Raw genomic sequence first — 14,758 nt, 5'->3', positions numbered from 1 at the left:
AACGAACACAGCAGAGGTGAAAGGGGGGAAGAGAGCTGTTATTGTTTACACAGGGCACTAGGGTGGAAGAGAGCCAAGAGCGGAAGGGAGAAGGAGGAGCAGGTAGATTGCACAAAGCACACAAAGGGGAAGGAGAGCTTCTATAGGGAGGAAGCGGCAGCTAAACTGAACAAGGTCTCCTGGATACAACAGATGAGGCATAGAGGTAAAGGGGGGGAGGAGGAGAGAGACACATTTCTAACGTAAGAGGCACAGGAGAGCAGACAGTCAAGGAGAAAAGGTTAGGTTGCCTAACACGCACTAGGCAGAGGCAGAGTGTGAAATAGCGGGGCGGGGAGGAGGAAAAAAGAGTAGGCCACCCCGGTTAATAGTCAGCTCCGAGCAAAAGCACTTGTATACCACACAACAGCAATAGAGGGAGCAAATTGAGGAGGGTGGCCGTAACACGCACAATGGGGAGCAGAGAGGGAGAAGGGGAAAAAGAAGGCAGTTCAAGTACAACGGGCACTAGGACAACAGGGAAAGGTCGAGCAAAGGGGCAAGAGGGTCAAAAGGCGGGAAAGGCAGATCGAAAGGCTAAGAGGCACAACTCAGGGCAGAAAACAGGGGCGGCCTAGCCTCCATAACCAACCCTCACTCAGGGCAAAAGAGGGAAGGAAGACATGTTATACCTCCCAACGGCCACTAGGGGACAGCACAGGGGGTGAGGCCCATTGTCCCGTTTCCCCCCCCTTTACAAGCTAATGGACGCTAGGGGCAGCAGAGAGTTCAAGAGGGCAAAGAGCCCTCCTACTACATTACCGCTCCTAGTGTCCACTGTGCAGAGACCCGCCCCTCACCCCCGTTTACCCTCTCCACGCCATAGGGGGCGTCGTTATGCAGTAAAGCTGCCCTGTCCCCTCCTCAGAGTCAACGGGCTGTAGGGGCAGCGGACTGAGGAGGCGAGAAGGAGGCAAAACCCACATTTTAACGCCCACCAGGGCACGCAGAGGATGAAAGGGGACCGAGGGAGGATAGGCTCAATAATGAAGAACAAGCGGGAAAAGGACGCCCTTATTTCATAGCCGCTACGGGGGGCAAGAAAGGGGCAGCTCTCTTGCAAAAAGGGCAGGAAGGACAGCAGACAGTGAAAGGGGAGCAGAGGCAACTATAGCCCACAAGGGCCATTAAAAACTGAGAGGAGACAGGGGCTCAAACTACCTCAACACCAGGACTAAGTACAGCTGAAAGGAAAGTGGAGAAAAGGACGGTAATGCGCCTCATGGACGCCCCCCGAGGCAGGAGTGGGAGGAAGGGTGGCTATCCCGAGGAACAGGCTTTAGGGGCACCAGATGGAGAAATGGAAGGCTTTGCTACACAATGGGCAGTAGGGGCAAATGACTGAAGACAAAGGGGCACTTATAAAGCTAATGGGGAAACGAAGCCAGCAGAGGTGAAAGGGGGGAAAAAGAGCTGTTATAGTTTTCACAGGGCACTAGGGTGGAAGAGAGCCAAGAGCGGAAGGGAGAAGGAGGAGCAGGTAGATTGCACAAAGGGACAGGAGAGCTTCCATAGGCAGGAAGCGGCAGCTAAACTGAACAAAGTCTCCTGAATACAACAGATGAGGCACAGAGATAAAGGCGAGACGATGAGGAGAGACATACACTTCTAATATACCAGGCACAGGTCAGCAAGCAGAGAGTCAAGGAGAAAATGTTAGGTTGCCTAACACACACTAGACAGAGGCAGAGAGTGATATTGTGGGGCAGGAAGGAGGAAAAAAGAGGTGGCCACCCTGGTTAATAGTCAGCAGAGAGCGAAAGAGGGGAAGTCTCCCGTAGTGCACGTTGCTGCTCCTAGTGCCCCCTAAGCACAGCAACCACCCCTTAAACTAAAGTCCAGAGCTTCCTAGCTGTAATGTAGTACAGTTGCAAAGTCCCCGCTCCACTCCCGCCAGTCAATGAGCGCCGGACCTAGCACCCTGAGGGGAGAGAGAGAGAGAGAGAGCAGTACCGTGAAGAGCAACGTACATAGGATCCGCCCTCACCTCCGACCCTTGCGCTCAGGAGGCCCCGCAGCCCCCGGGGAAAGGCGGCCCGACGCCGCGGGCCCGGCCGCCCCGCAGCCCCCGGGGAAAGGCGGCCGGACGCCGCGGGCCCGGCCGCCCCGCAGCCCCCGGGGAAAAGCGGCCGGACGCCGCGGGCCCGGCCGCCCCGCAGCCCCCGGGGAAAAGCGGCCGGACGCCGCGGGCCCGGCCGCCCCGCAGCCCCCGGGGAAAAGCGGCCCGACGCCGCGGGCCCGGCCGCCCCCATGTGGGACGGCACCCAAGGCAGAGTCAGGCCCCAGGCGCACGGGTTTTTAGGCCGAGCGGGTGAGGGATGCAGGGCAGGGTCCCAGCCGAAGGGGAGACTCCAGGCCCAACGGGAGGGGAATACTCACGAAGCAGCGGAACGAAAACGGCAGCGCTCAAGTCTCATCACAGACGCCAGCCTCACCTTCGGAGTCCCCACCGGCAAATAGCGCTCACCTCTGCTGCAGCTCCTTTTATATGTCCCGGCGAGGCTCTGATTGGCTGCTTTCAGACGCCTCTCTTTGATTGGCTCCTTTGCTCGCGCCTCTCTCGGTCACGTGAAGGTCTCGTGCCCTAGCCACGCCTTCCTCTGCAGGGAAGAGCCAGTTCTCTCGTATCAAAGCGCAGGAGTCCTTTCAACTTGACTTTTTGTCCTCAGACACTGGTGTGAATCTGAACTAGCTCCTCTGATTTGGAGCAGTTACATCGGTGTCACTGAAAGCCGTTTGTCCCTGGGTTTTTTTATGGTCATTTAGCTAAGGGATTTAGCCAAGGGTGGAATTTCGGGCGGGCGGGGGCGGCGGCGGGACGGACGCAGGTTGCTTTTCCTCCCGTGCCCAGACGCTAAGGGAGCGAGGGGATAGCACTTGCGTTCCTTGCTTACGTTCCCCTCGCTCCCGTAGCGTGCGGGTACGGGATGAAGAGCAAGCCGCCTCCCGGAGCGCACGGCTGCTGCCTCCCCTACCCGCCCAAAATTCCGCCCTTGGTCACACACGGCCAGGCGGCATTAAATACAGCAGAAAACTACCGGTGCAAGGCCTGCCATTGAGCCCTAGTGCCAGGACATGGCATGGCATGCCACCGGGCTTCTCTTCCACAAACTCCCTCGCCAACGGCCACAGCCTTGGCCCTCAAATGTCAGAGTGTTTCAGAGCCACGGACCGTTCCGCCTCCATTTCACACTCCTGCCGCTCGTTCCCTTAGTGCTAGCTATATAGACACCTCTTAACCCATTTTCACCTCTCTACACCCCTTAGCAAAATGCAGGACAATGTAGCACTTTAAAGACTATCAAGATGGTTTATTAGGTGATGAGCTTTCGTGGGCCAGACCTCTGAGGAAGTGGGTCTGGCCCGCGAAAGCTCATCATCTAATAAACCATCTTGTTAGTCTTTAAAGTGCTACATTGTCCTGCGTTTTGCTTCAGCTACCCCAGACTAACACGGCTACATTTCTATCACTATTCTACACCCCTTAGTGAGTGTCGGGCAGCCTGGATTGCTGTCTCTGAGCCCCCAACACCATTGCGCCCTCTTGTGCCCATGAGGCTGTATTGGTCTTTCTCGGCGCGCAACACGATTGCGCCCCCTAGTGCCTATTAGTCTGTATTGCTGTCTCTGAGCCACTAAGACGATTCCGCCCCCTTGTGCCCTTTAGACTGTATTGCTGTCCCTCAGCCCGCAACGCCAATCCGCCCCCTAGTGCCTATTAGTCTGTATTGCTATCACTGAGCCCCCAGCACCATTTCGCCCCCCCCACCCGTTAGTCTGTATTGCTGTCTCTGAGCACCTAAGGCAATTGCGCCCCCTTGTGGCCATTATCCTGTATTGCTGTCTCTGAGCACCTAAGGCAATTGCGCCCCCTTGTGGCCATTATCCTGTATTGCTGTCTCTGAGCACCTAAGGCAATTGCGCCCCCTTGTGGCCATTATCCTGTATTGCTGTCTCTGAGCACCTAAGGCAATTGCGCCCCATTGTGGCCATTATCCTGTATTGCTGACTCTGAGCACCTAAGGCAATTGCGCCCCCTTGTGGCCATTAGCCTGTATTGCTGTCCCTCGGCCCGCAAAGCCAACGCGCCCCCTAGTGCCTATTAGTCCGTATTGCTGTCTCGGAGCACCTAAGGCAAGTCCGCCCCCTTGTGCCCATTATCCGGTATTGCTGTCTCTGAGCATCTAAGACAATTGCGCCCCCTTGTGGCCATTAGCCTGTATTGCTGTCCCTCGGTCCGGAACTCCATCGCGCCCCCTAGTGCCTATTAGTCTGTATTGCTGTCTCTGCGCACCTTAGACAATTGCGCCCCCTTGTGGCCGTTAGCCTGTATTGCTGTCCCTCGGCCCGCAACGCCAACGCGCCCCCTAGTGCCTATTAGTCTGTATTGCTGTCTCTGAGCACCTAAGACAATTGCGCCCCCTTGTGCCCATTATCCTGTATTGCTGTCTCTGAGCACCTAAGGCAATTGCGCCCCCTTGTGGCCATTAGCCTGTATTGCTGTCCCTCGGCCCGCAACGCCAACGCGCCCCCTAGTGCCTATTAGTCTGTATTGCTGTCTCTGAGCACCTAAGACAATTGCGCCCCCTTGTGCCCATTATCCTGTATTGCTGTCTCTGAGCACCTAAGGCAATTGCGCCCCCTTGTGGCCATTATCCTGTATTGCTGTCTCTGCGCACCTAAGGCAATTGCGCCCCCTTGTGGCCGTTATCCTGTATTGCTGTCTCTGAGCACCTAAGGCAATTGCGCCCCCTTGTGGCCATTAGCCTGTATTGCTGTCTCTGAGCACCTAAGTCAATTGCGCCCCCTTGTGGCCGTTAGCCTGTATTGCTGTCCCTCGGCCCGCAACGCCAACGCGCCCCCTAGTGCCCATTATCCTGTATTGCTGTCTCTGAGCACCTAAGGCAATTGCGCCCCCTTGTGGCCATTATCCTGTATTGCTGTCTCTGAGCACCTAAGGCAATTGCGCCCCCTTGTGGCCATTATCCTGTATTGCTGTCTCTGCGCACCTAAGGCAATTGCGCCCCCTTGTGGCCATTATCCTGTATTGCTGTCTCTGCGCACCTAAGGCAATTGCGCCCCCTTGTGGCCGTTAGCCTGTATTGCTGTCCCTCGGTCCGGAACTCCATCGCGCCCCCTCGTGCCTATTAGTCTGTATTGCTGTCTCTGAGCACCTAAGGCAATTGCGCCCCCTTGTGGCCATTATCCTGTATTGCTGTCTCTGAGCACCTAAGGCAATTGCGCCCTCTTGTGGCCATTATCCTGTATTGCTGTCTCTGAGCACCTAAGGCAATTGCGCCCCCTTGTGGCCATTAGCCTGTATTGCTGTCCCTCGGCCCGCAACGCCAACGCGCCCCCTAGTGCCTATTAGTCTGTATTGCTGTCTCTGCGCACCTAAGGCAATTGCGCCCCCTTGTGGCCGTTAGCCTGTATTGCTGTCCCTCGGCCCGCAACGCCAACGCGCCCCCTAGTGCCTATTAGTCTGTATTGCTGTCTCTGCGCACCTTAGACAATTGCGCCCCCTTGTGGCCGTTAGCCTGTATTGCTGTCCCTCAGCCCGCAACGCCAACGCGCCCCCTAGTGCCTATTAGTATGTATTGCTGTCTCTGAGCACCTAAGGCAATTGCGCCCCCTTGTGGCCATTATCCTGTATTGCTGTCTCTGAGCACCTAAGGCAATTGCGCCCCCTTGTGGCCATTAGCCTGTATTGCTGTCCCTCGGCCCGCAACGCCAACGCGCCCCCTTGTGCCCATTATCCTGTATTGCTGTCTCTGAGCACCTAAGGCAATTGCGCCCCCTTGTGGCCATTAGCCTGTATTGCTGTCTCTGCGCACCTAAGGCAATTGCGCCCCCTTGTGGCCGTTAGCCTGTATTGCTGTCCCTCGGTCCGGAACTCCATCGCGCCCCCTCGTGCCTATTAGTCTGTATTGCTGTCTCTGCGCACCTAAGGCAATTGCGCCCCCTTGTGGCCATTATCCTGTATTGCTGTCTCTGAGCACCTAAGGCAATTGCGCCCTCTTGTGGCCATTATCCCGTATTGCTGTCTCTGAGCACCTAAGGCAATTGCGCCCCCTTGTGGCCGTTAGCCTGTATTGCTGTCCCTCGGCCCGCAACGCCAACGCGCCCCCTAGTGCCTATTAGTCTGTATTGCTGTCTCTGAGCACCTAAGAGAATTCCGCCCCCTTGTGCCCTTTAGACTGTATTGCTGTCCCTCGGCCCGCAACGCCAATGCGCCCCCTAGCGCCTATTAGTCTGTATTGCTCTCACTGAGCCTCCAGCACCATTTCGCTCCCCCCGTGCCCGTTAGTCTGTATTGCTATCACTGAGCCCGCAGCACTCTTGCAGCCCTCCGTGTGTATCAGCCTCCACTGCCGTCTGACCGCATAACACTACGGCGCCCCCTTGTGCTCATGTCCTTCTTTTGCTGTCTCTGAGCCTCCCCAACACCATTTCGCCCCCTAGCGCCCGTTACACAGTGTTGCTGTTTCTCAGCCACCAACACCATTACTCCCCCTTGTGCCAATGAGAAAGTATTGCTCTCTGAGCACCTAAAAACACTGCACCCTCTTGTGCCCATTAGACAGTATTGCTGTCTCTGTATTGCTATCACTGAGCCCGCAGCACCATTTCGCCTCCTCCCTCGTGCCCGTTAGTCTGTATTGCTGTCTCTGAGCCCCTAACAGCATTTTGCCCCCTTGTGGCTAGTACTAGGACGTATTGGTCTCTCGCAGCTCGCAACCCCTAGTGCCTATTAGCCTGTATTGCTGCCTCAGAGCCCCCAACACCATTACGCCCTCTTCTACCCATGAGGCTGTATTGCTCTCTCCGGTCACCTAAGACCATTGCGCCCCCTTGTGTCCATTAGAACGTATTGCTGTCTCCAGAAGCATTGCGCCCCATTAGGCGGTATTGCTCTCTGGTCAGCTAACACCATTGCACCCTCTTGTGCCCATTAGACAGTATTGCCGTCTGAGCCTCCCCAACACCCCTGCGCCCCCTTGTGCCCATGAGGCTGTATTGGTCTCTCTCAGCCCGCAACAGCATTCCGCCCCCTATTACTTATCTGTTCGTGCCCAGAACACCATTACGCCCTCTTCTGCCCATGAGGTTGCATTACTGTCTCTGATCAGCTAACACCATTGCGCCCCCTTGTGCCCATTAGTCTGTATTGCTATCACTGAGCCCGCAGCACTATTGCAGCCCCCCCCCCAGCGTGAATCAGCCTCCATTGCTGTCTGACCACATAACACTAATGCGCCCCCTCGTGCTCATGACATTGTATTGCTGTGTCTCAGCCCCCAACACCATTACTCCCCCTTGTGCCCATTAGACGGTATTGCTCGCTCTGATCACCTACCACCATTGCGCCCTCTTGTGCACATTTTCCTGTATTGCTGTCTCTGTGGTCACACCACCATTACGCCCTCTTCTGCCTATGTGGCTGTATTGCGGTCTCTGATCAACTAATACCATTGCGCCCCCTTGTGCCCATTAGACAGTATTGCTGTCTCTGAGCACCTAAAAACACTGCCCCTCGTGTGCCCATTAGACAGCATTGCTACCACTGAGGCCCCAGCACCATTTCGCCCCCCTCCAGTGTCCCATAGTCTGTATTGCTGTCTGAACCCCTAACAGCATTTTGCCCCCTCGTGGGTATTCGGATGCTTTGCTGGCTCTCATCACCTAACACCGTTGCACCCATTATGCTGTATTGCGGTTTCAGGTTCCAGCACTATTGTGCCCCCTTGTGCGCACTAGGCTTTATTGCTCCGTGAGAGTCCCCAAAAACCATCATGCCCGTGAAGCAGTAATGCTGACTGAGCCCCCAACACTATTACGGAAATGCGTGCCCATTAGTCTGTACTGCTGTCTCTAAGCCCCCAACACCAGTGCGTCCCCTTTTGCCCATAAGCCTGTATCGCCATCGGGTCCCCGAGTGCTCCTTAGGTTGTATTGCCGTGTCAGCCTCCAATACCTTTGTGCCTAGTCGGCTGTATTGCTATCTGAGCCCCTTACACCATTAGCCTGTATTGCTGTCAGCACGCAACACCATTAGGTCCCCTAGCGCTCATGAGCCTGTATTGCTGACTCTGAGCCTGTTCTAGACCGGGCCAGATCCTCAGGGCTCCTTGCAGTCCCTGGCTGGAGACCCTTCCCAAATAGGCCACAAACCCTTGAACACCCAGCGCTTCAGCTGCCAATCCCACCAGCGGGAAGCCTCATGAGAAAAACGGCTCATGCACTCCAGCTCTCTCTATGCCACAATCAGCCCCAGGCTTAACACCCAGGTGAGGGATTATAGAACCCCTTTTTCCTGTCCCAAAGAACCAGCCACAAATTCCCAGTCAGTTGCTCTTTGGATCTTGTCCACAAGATCACGCTGAGCCAATCCTTTAGAATCTAAAAGTTTATTATTAAAAGAAAAAAGCATGAGTGCAAGGTTGTTAAGGAGGATACATTACATGCGCCGAATCACTGAGTTCTCGGTGCAGGCTCTTTGTAACATCTCTGCTAACTGCTATCTTAAAAAGTCTCCGGTGTACATCCTATGGGTGAAAGATTCTTCCCGGTTCAGTATTCCTCACAAGGCTGCATCGGAGATCGGGGCGGAATTCAAGGGAAGATGGAGCGTGCCTTTTATATCCATCCCTGGTGTCTTCAAAGCTGGAGCAGGTCACATGGCTCAGTGACCTATCCTTGTGTTCCAAGTCAGCAGTCATGCTATCGGCTGGTTTGCAGGTCCCAGACACATTCTTCACGCGTGTATTGGCCTCTCTGAGAGCCTTGCTAATTAGCATGGTTACTGACTGAACTTTCCTGGGCCTTTGATCTGTCTCAGACAATCTTCCAGTAGAAGCACAGAATACATATTTAAAATTCCACATACAGATATCATACAAGTAAATGAACATACAGAATTAATAGAACATAAACTTTAATTTGACACCTCATTGGGCCCCCTTTGTACAGGCTTTGGGGGCAAACACGTCCCGTCCCGTCCGTCTCCCCCCCCCCCCCCCATGGATGCAGCAGTGACCTGTCTGATCCCCTTAAAATCCAGTAACATGACAGCCTCAACACCCTTGCACCCCTGTGTGTCTATTAGGCTGTATTGCTTCCTGCCACAAGGCTTAGTCAGGGTGCCTGCGGCTTTAAGCGGGGCCAGGAGACAGGAACTATAGCATCCTGATTAATTTGAACTGCTAAAAACAACACTGCAGCCCCAGGAACAGCCAAGCCACCACCTGAGCTCCGGACTTGGCATACAGGGCAGTTTCCCATCATGCGGCCCTGCCCCAGCTTCAGCACTTCTCCAAGGCTGGAGCTGGTGCCAGAGCCCCATGGTGGCTGCCTAGCTGCACACAGGTCAGGCCGCATGGACCCCACGCCGCTGGGAAAGCTCCAACGGAGAAGGCAAGTGTATCCCACACAGGAGCCCATAGCAGGAAGCTGCTGGGCAGAGGAGCAAGGTCAGGATGGCGGCAGGGCTCAGATGGGGGTGGTGTTGGCGAAATGGTGTAGGGTTGCCAGGTGTCTGGTATTGAACCTGACCACCTGGTATTTTCACCCGTCTGGCAAAAAAATCAGACAACACCGGACTTAGGTATTTTAAAATACCTAAAGTGTCTGGTATTTTCTGGCCAGGAGACAAAAACCCCAGGGGCTTACCTGGTTCCACAGGGGAGCTGTCCTGTCCCAGCACAGGAAGACAAGCAACCTGTTAGGGCCAAAAAGCCTCAAAAGCATTTCTTAAAGGGGCCATACTTTTTTAATATTTTTTTTTTTAATTTAACTCTTGGTGTCCTTTTTCTTGCTCAACAACTTTAGCCCCCTCTCCCCCCCCCCCCCCCATTTTTAACTATCCCTTGTTGGAGTATTCCTGCTTATATAACAATTTAAAATATATACTAAGATATACATTAATGAGGAGGGTGGCACAGGTCTGAACAAGCACATGTGACCTCAATATTGGCACACAAGACAAAACTCACTCTGCTCAGGGATGGAAAAATCTTGGTGGGAACATGACTTCTTCTCCCCCCCCCCCCCCAGCCAGCCACACACCCTAGCTGCAAGCAATTGTAGGAAAGACTTGCAAAACCTTATGAGACTTGCACATTGTCACAGGGGTTATTGGAACCTGCCTTAGACCTCTCATGATGCAGTTTACTCCCACCCCGATATCAATGGCAAACAAGCAATACTTTTTGACCATGTTTTTCAAAAGTCTGCCTTAGGCTGGGGCTAGTGGAAGTTGTGGGGCCCTGCTAGTGTCTAAGATGGGATCAAAAATGAGGGGGGCTCCGTGTGCTGCCAGAGCAAGGTCTGGCGGGGGGGAGGGGGCGCGAGCCAGGAACATAGAATGCGGGCAGGAGAGAGGGTTCAGGAGCAGGCTGGGGGGGGGGGAAGGTGTGGGGTCTGGGCGTGAGAGGGTGCTAGAGTGTGGTGGTGCAGGGTTATGGGCAGGAAGAAGGGTGCAGGAGCGGGATGGGGCTGCAGAGTCTGGAAATAGGGACCGTTGCAGGAGTGTGGAGGGTCTGGGCAGGAGTTGGAGTGTACATATGGAGTCTGGGCAGGAAGGAGGGTGCAGGAGTGTGGGATCTGGGCTCGAGGGCACCTTTCCGGCACAGCTCAAGTAGATGTAGCTACTTGTTAGGAATAAGGTCTCAACACTCTGGATGTGGTGAAAACAAGTCGGAGGATTTATTACACACAGCACTGGTCGAGCGAGAACCAGGGGTTAAGCTGGAACACACTGGTTAAGCAAAACATTACAATACATTATATCGGGGAGGAGGGGCGCGGCGGACGGAGGGCAAGCAATTCCATAGGTTCTAGCAGCAAGACCAAATGAGCACATAAGCCAATCTACTATGAAGGTTACACAGCAACTCCGCCCATCGCCAATTAAACTTCTTATCAGTAATACAGGTAGTTATTCCTAACAAGCTAAGTAAACCAAACAAAAAAAGCCAGACAATTCAATGGCAACTTTTGTCTAAAAAAGTTATGATGCGTATACAGGAGGACGATGCCGCCTCAAGCTGGCGTGATGATCCTTGGGTCCTGGGCCCATTATCTAGGATTAAAGGAAAACAGTAAGAACGTATCACACTCACTAACATTAACAAGGCTGGTGAGGGCCCTTGGATTGTGGTTGCCAGGGCGACCAGGGTCATGTATCTGCCTGTGCTGTGCAGGTCACAGGCACGGTGACAAAACCTGGGACAAATGTCCTTTGTCACACGGTGCACTGCGCTCTGCATCAATGCTAGCACTGCTAGTGAGGATGTACTGCACCGACACAGTGACTGGGTATGTCCACAGCCATTGAACTTAATTTTAGTGTAGACACCGCCTCAGAATGACACTAGCCTGAGAACCAGGCAAAGGGGAGAACTGAACCTTAAACTCTCAGTTTGGGGAGAGCACTGACCCCTGGCTTGTAAAGCCGATGGTGATACAGTCTTCGCTGCCCAGATTATGAATGCAAAACGGCCTAGGAACCAACTTTTCAGATGGGCCCCCACATGTGCAATTGGCAGGTGAACTCCTGTTTTCCATTGGGGTTTTGATGGGCAATAGGCATCTGGAGTGCTAGTGAGGTGATCTATCATCTGTGAGGAATCAGAAAGATAGGCTTGCGGGGAACATCTACTCTGAAAGCTCAGGCGCCAAGTCAACTTAGGTGCCTATAAGGTTCAGTGGCAGAGTAAAACTGGAATTTAGACACCTGAATTCAGATTCACACTTCAACTCCTGAGTTTGTGTCTAAGTACCTTTGTGAGTCAAGATGCTAAGTCCAGAACAGCTGTGTGTGTGTGTGTGTGTGTGTATGTGGAAACAGAACCAACAGCGAAATGTTAGATGGCAAGGCTTCCTACTGAAGAGGAAGGATCCCACAATGAAAAGAGAGAGGGAGAGGCCATATTCAAAAACGGGCACAAGGAGTAGGGGGACAGCTCCAGCTCCTGTTGGCATTAGGACACATTACAATCAATAGGGAAAAGAGGAGGTTATATCTTTTATCGGGGAACCGGGAGTAGCAGAAGGGGGCAGCTATATCTCCTAAAAAGCACTAATGGCAGAAGACGTACGCAGTGAATAGTGGGAGACTTACCATAATTCTTCTATTCCAGTCCTCAGCAATCAGGCGTCCATTTCAATATGGCATCCAGTTTCTGGAACTACGTTTCATTGAAGACGATCACAAACTAGAAAGAGTGCAGACAAACAACAAGGCAGAAAATCTATACAACAGTACCTATATGAAGACAGACTTAAAAAACTGGCCTTGCTTTCACGTGTTACACTGGGTATTCTGAAGGAACATACGGCCTTTGTCTCCTCCTCAGGCAACAAGCAAAAGCCAATGGCAACATTACTTAAGACCTATTACGGAATGCAAACGGTCACATTTGGGACTAGACTGCAGAGGATAAAGCGGTTCCTAAAATACTCAATGGGCGTGATGGACCAGGCCGGGTCTGGGCACTGCTGAGGGCATCCACTGAGGGCGAATTGCTCAAAACCCAGGGCGGCTCATTACAGCCCCAGACTGGAGACTATTTGCAAACAGGTCATATACCAGTCAGGCAGAGCACTTCAGCTGCCAATCCAACCACAGCAGGAAACCTCAAGAGCAAAACCCCTCTGACACCCCAACTCTCCGTGCGCCACAATCAGCCCCAAGTCTGCACACAGGTGAGGGGGTGATAGAACCAAATCTCACCTACCCCAAACAGGTCTTTCCAGTCCCAAAGAACCATCCACAAATCCCCGGTCAGTTTATACTTCGGATCTTACCCACAAGATCACGCTGAGCCAATCCTTCAGAATCTAAAACCTAAAGGTTTATTAATAAAAGAAAGAAAAGCACGAGAGTAAGGTTGTTAAGGAGAATACATTACATGCATTGAATCACCAAATTCTCAATGCAGGCTCCAGGCAGACATGTCACAAACTGCTATCTTAAAAGTCTCTGGTTTACATCCTATGTCAGGATGGGCCAACAAGTCTTCCAGTCTCGCTGTTCCTGGCAAGGCTGCATCTGGAATCAGTAGCAGATTTGAAGGCAAGATGCAGTCCACCTCATGGCGTTTTATATTCTCCCCTGGTATCTTCCAAGCTGGAGCAGGTGACATGGCCAAGTGACCTATCCCTTAGTCTCATGTCACAAGCTATGATATTGGCTGGCTTGACGGTCCCAGACACATTCTGCAAGTGTGTATTGGGCACCTTGAGAGCCATTGCTAATTACCAGAGTCATTGACTGGACATCCGTCCCTATAAAAAGGCACTTCAGGCCAGTATCAGCACAAAGTCCATATCCATAATTCAACATATAGACATCATACAAGTACATGAACCGCACACACAGAATCATTAGAACATAAGCTTTCATTTCACACCTCACATCGGCTCCTACGTACACAACCCCCTGTGGACGCAGCAGTTATCTGGCTGCTCCCTTTAAAATCTAGTAATGGGGCACTGGGCTGAAAACATGTGCTAAGAACTTAACCCTTAGGAGACTGAGGAGAAGGAAGGGCACCTGACACACTATCATGACCCATTAGAGTAGGGAGAAAAGGAAGGAAGAAAAGTACAGGGGAAAAGAGCACGAGAGACCAAAAAAAAAAACCCTTCAAAAATGGCATGATGGTGCTACCCTGCTGCCTACTAAGCAGACCTCTATGCCGGGCACTAGGGGCCAGAGTGGAAGGAGAGAGGGAACGGGCACCTAGGTAAGAAAAGTACTAAAAGGAGTGCGTGCTATCCTGCCCTGGTGGCAACTGGGGGAAAGGGGACACGGGAGAAGGGGGGCGCTATACCTTAGAATGGCCACTAGGGCGCGGCAGAAGCGAGTGGGGGGGAAGGGCCAGCGAGGCCCGGTGGTTCGCCTCCCAAACAGCGGGGACAGGCGAGGAGCCAGGAGGGATGGACGGGTGAGGTCAACGGTCTAAAGGGCCATAGCGGGAGGAGAGCAGGAAAGGGGCCGCTGCCCAGCCTAAGGGGCAGCAGAGGGCAACCCAACGGCCACACCTGTACAACGGGCACTAGGGGCCAAGGCGACAGGCAAGGCCCACGCGGGCAGCTATAATGCACACAGGGCCTGAGGGGAAAGCCAGGCAGCAGTACTGAAGAGGGAGAGAGTGTCTAAGGGGCAGCCCTACCGTATGAAAGGAGGAAGCATTAAGGAGACTCAGGAGAGGGAAGGGCACCGACACCGTACAGCACCCCTTAGGAGGAGCATGGATGCAGGGCAGCCAAGAGGAGGCCCGGGCCACGCCCAAGGAACAGCAGCTTGGAGCCGAGAAGGGAAGCGGGCAAAGGGGAGCCTGTACGGCGTAACGGGCACTCGGAGCAGCAGAGGACAGGGGCATGGGGAAGCCAAAAGGGGACTGGGTCCAGAAAAGGGACTAGAGGGCGCCAAGCGGCTCCCTAGTGGCCGTCAGGCAACACGGACACTGCCGCCGCCGCCGCCTCTATGGCCCCGTCATGCAGCACACCTGGCCCCTAAACTCCCCTTTCGCCTTCTCTATCCCACACTGGGTCTCGTGCAGTAGAGCTGCCCTTCCCCCCCCCCCCCCCCAGTCCGCGGCCCCTACTGCCCGTTGACTCCGAGGAGGGGAAAAAGGGCAGCTCTACCGCGTAAAGCCCACTGCAGGAGGCAGAAGGTCCCAGGGGAATTAGGGGCGGCCACGCTGAAGAAGGG

At 53.8% G+C, this 14,758-nt stretch overlaps 2 long non-coding RNA genes across 5 annotated transcripts in view; both read right to left on the bottom strand.

The window, feature by feature from the left end:
• The window catches only part of LOC142827912 (uncharacterized), a 47,027-nt gene extending 44,514 nt beyond the window's left edge, over positions 1–2,513 (bottom strand). For 2 of the 3 annotated variants that reach the window (XR_016349221.1, XR_012902715.2), the window contains exon 1: positions 2,419–2,512. This is a non-coding gene — a long non-coding RNA (uncharacterized LOC142827912). Of the gene's footprint in view, positions 1–2,418 lie in introns of all 3 variants that reach the window. The other variant, XR_016349220.1, reaches the window with a different exon arrangement.
• Positions 2,514–10,719: 8,206 nt separating this feature from the next.
• LOC149524711 (uncharacterized) lies at positions 10,720–14,554 on the bottom strand. 2 transcript variants are annotated; one of them, XR_016349218.1, is made up of 3 exons: positions 12,777–14,525; positions 12,161–12,254; positions 10,720–11,119 (listed from the first exon to the last, which is right to left on the bottom strand). It is a non-coding gene; the product is annotated as an uncharacterized LOC149524711 (long non-coding RNA). The 2 variants fall into 2 exon arrangements; XR_016349217.1 differs by having other exon boundaries at positions 12,161–14,554.
• Between the last annotated feature and the right edge of the window lie 204 nt (positions 14,555–14,758).

Source organism: Pelodiscus sinensis, chromosome 3, assembly GCF_052426305.1.
Source record: "Pelodiscus sinensis isolate ZL-2025 chromosome 3, ASM5242630v1, whole genome shotgun sequence".
Classification (NCBI taxonomy): domain Eukaryota; kingdom Metazoa; phylum Chordata; order Testudines; family Trionychidae; genus Pelodiscus; species Pelodiscus sinensis.
This window is presented reverse-complemented; position numbering and strand designations above follow the sequence as displayed.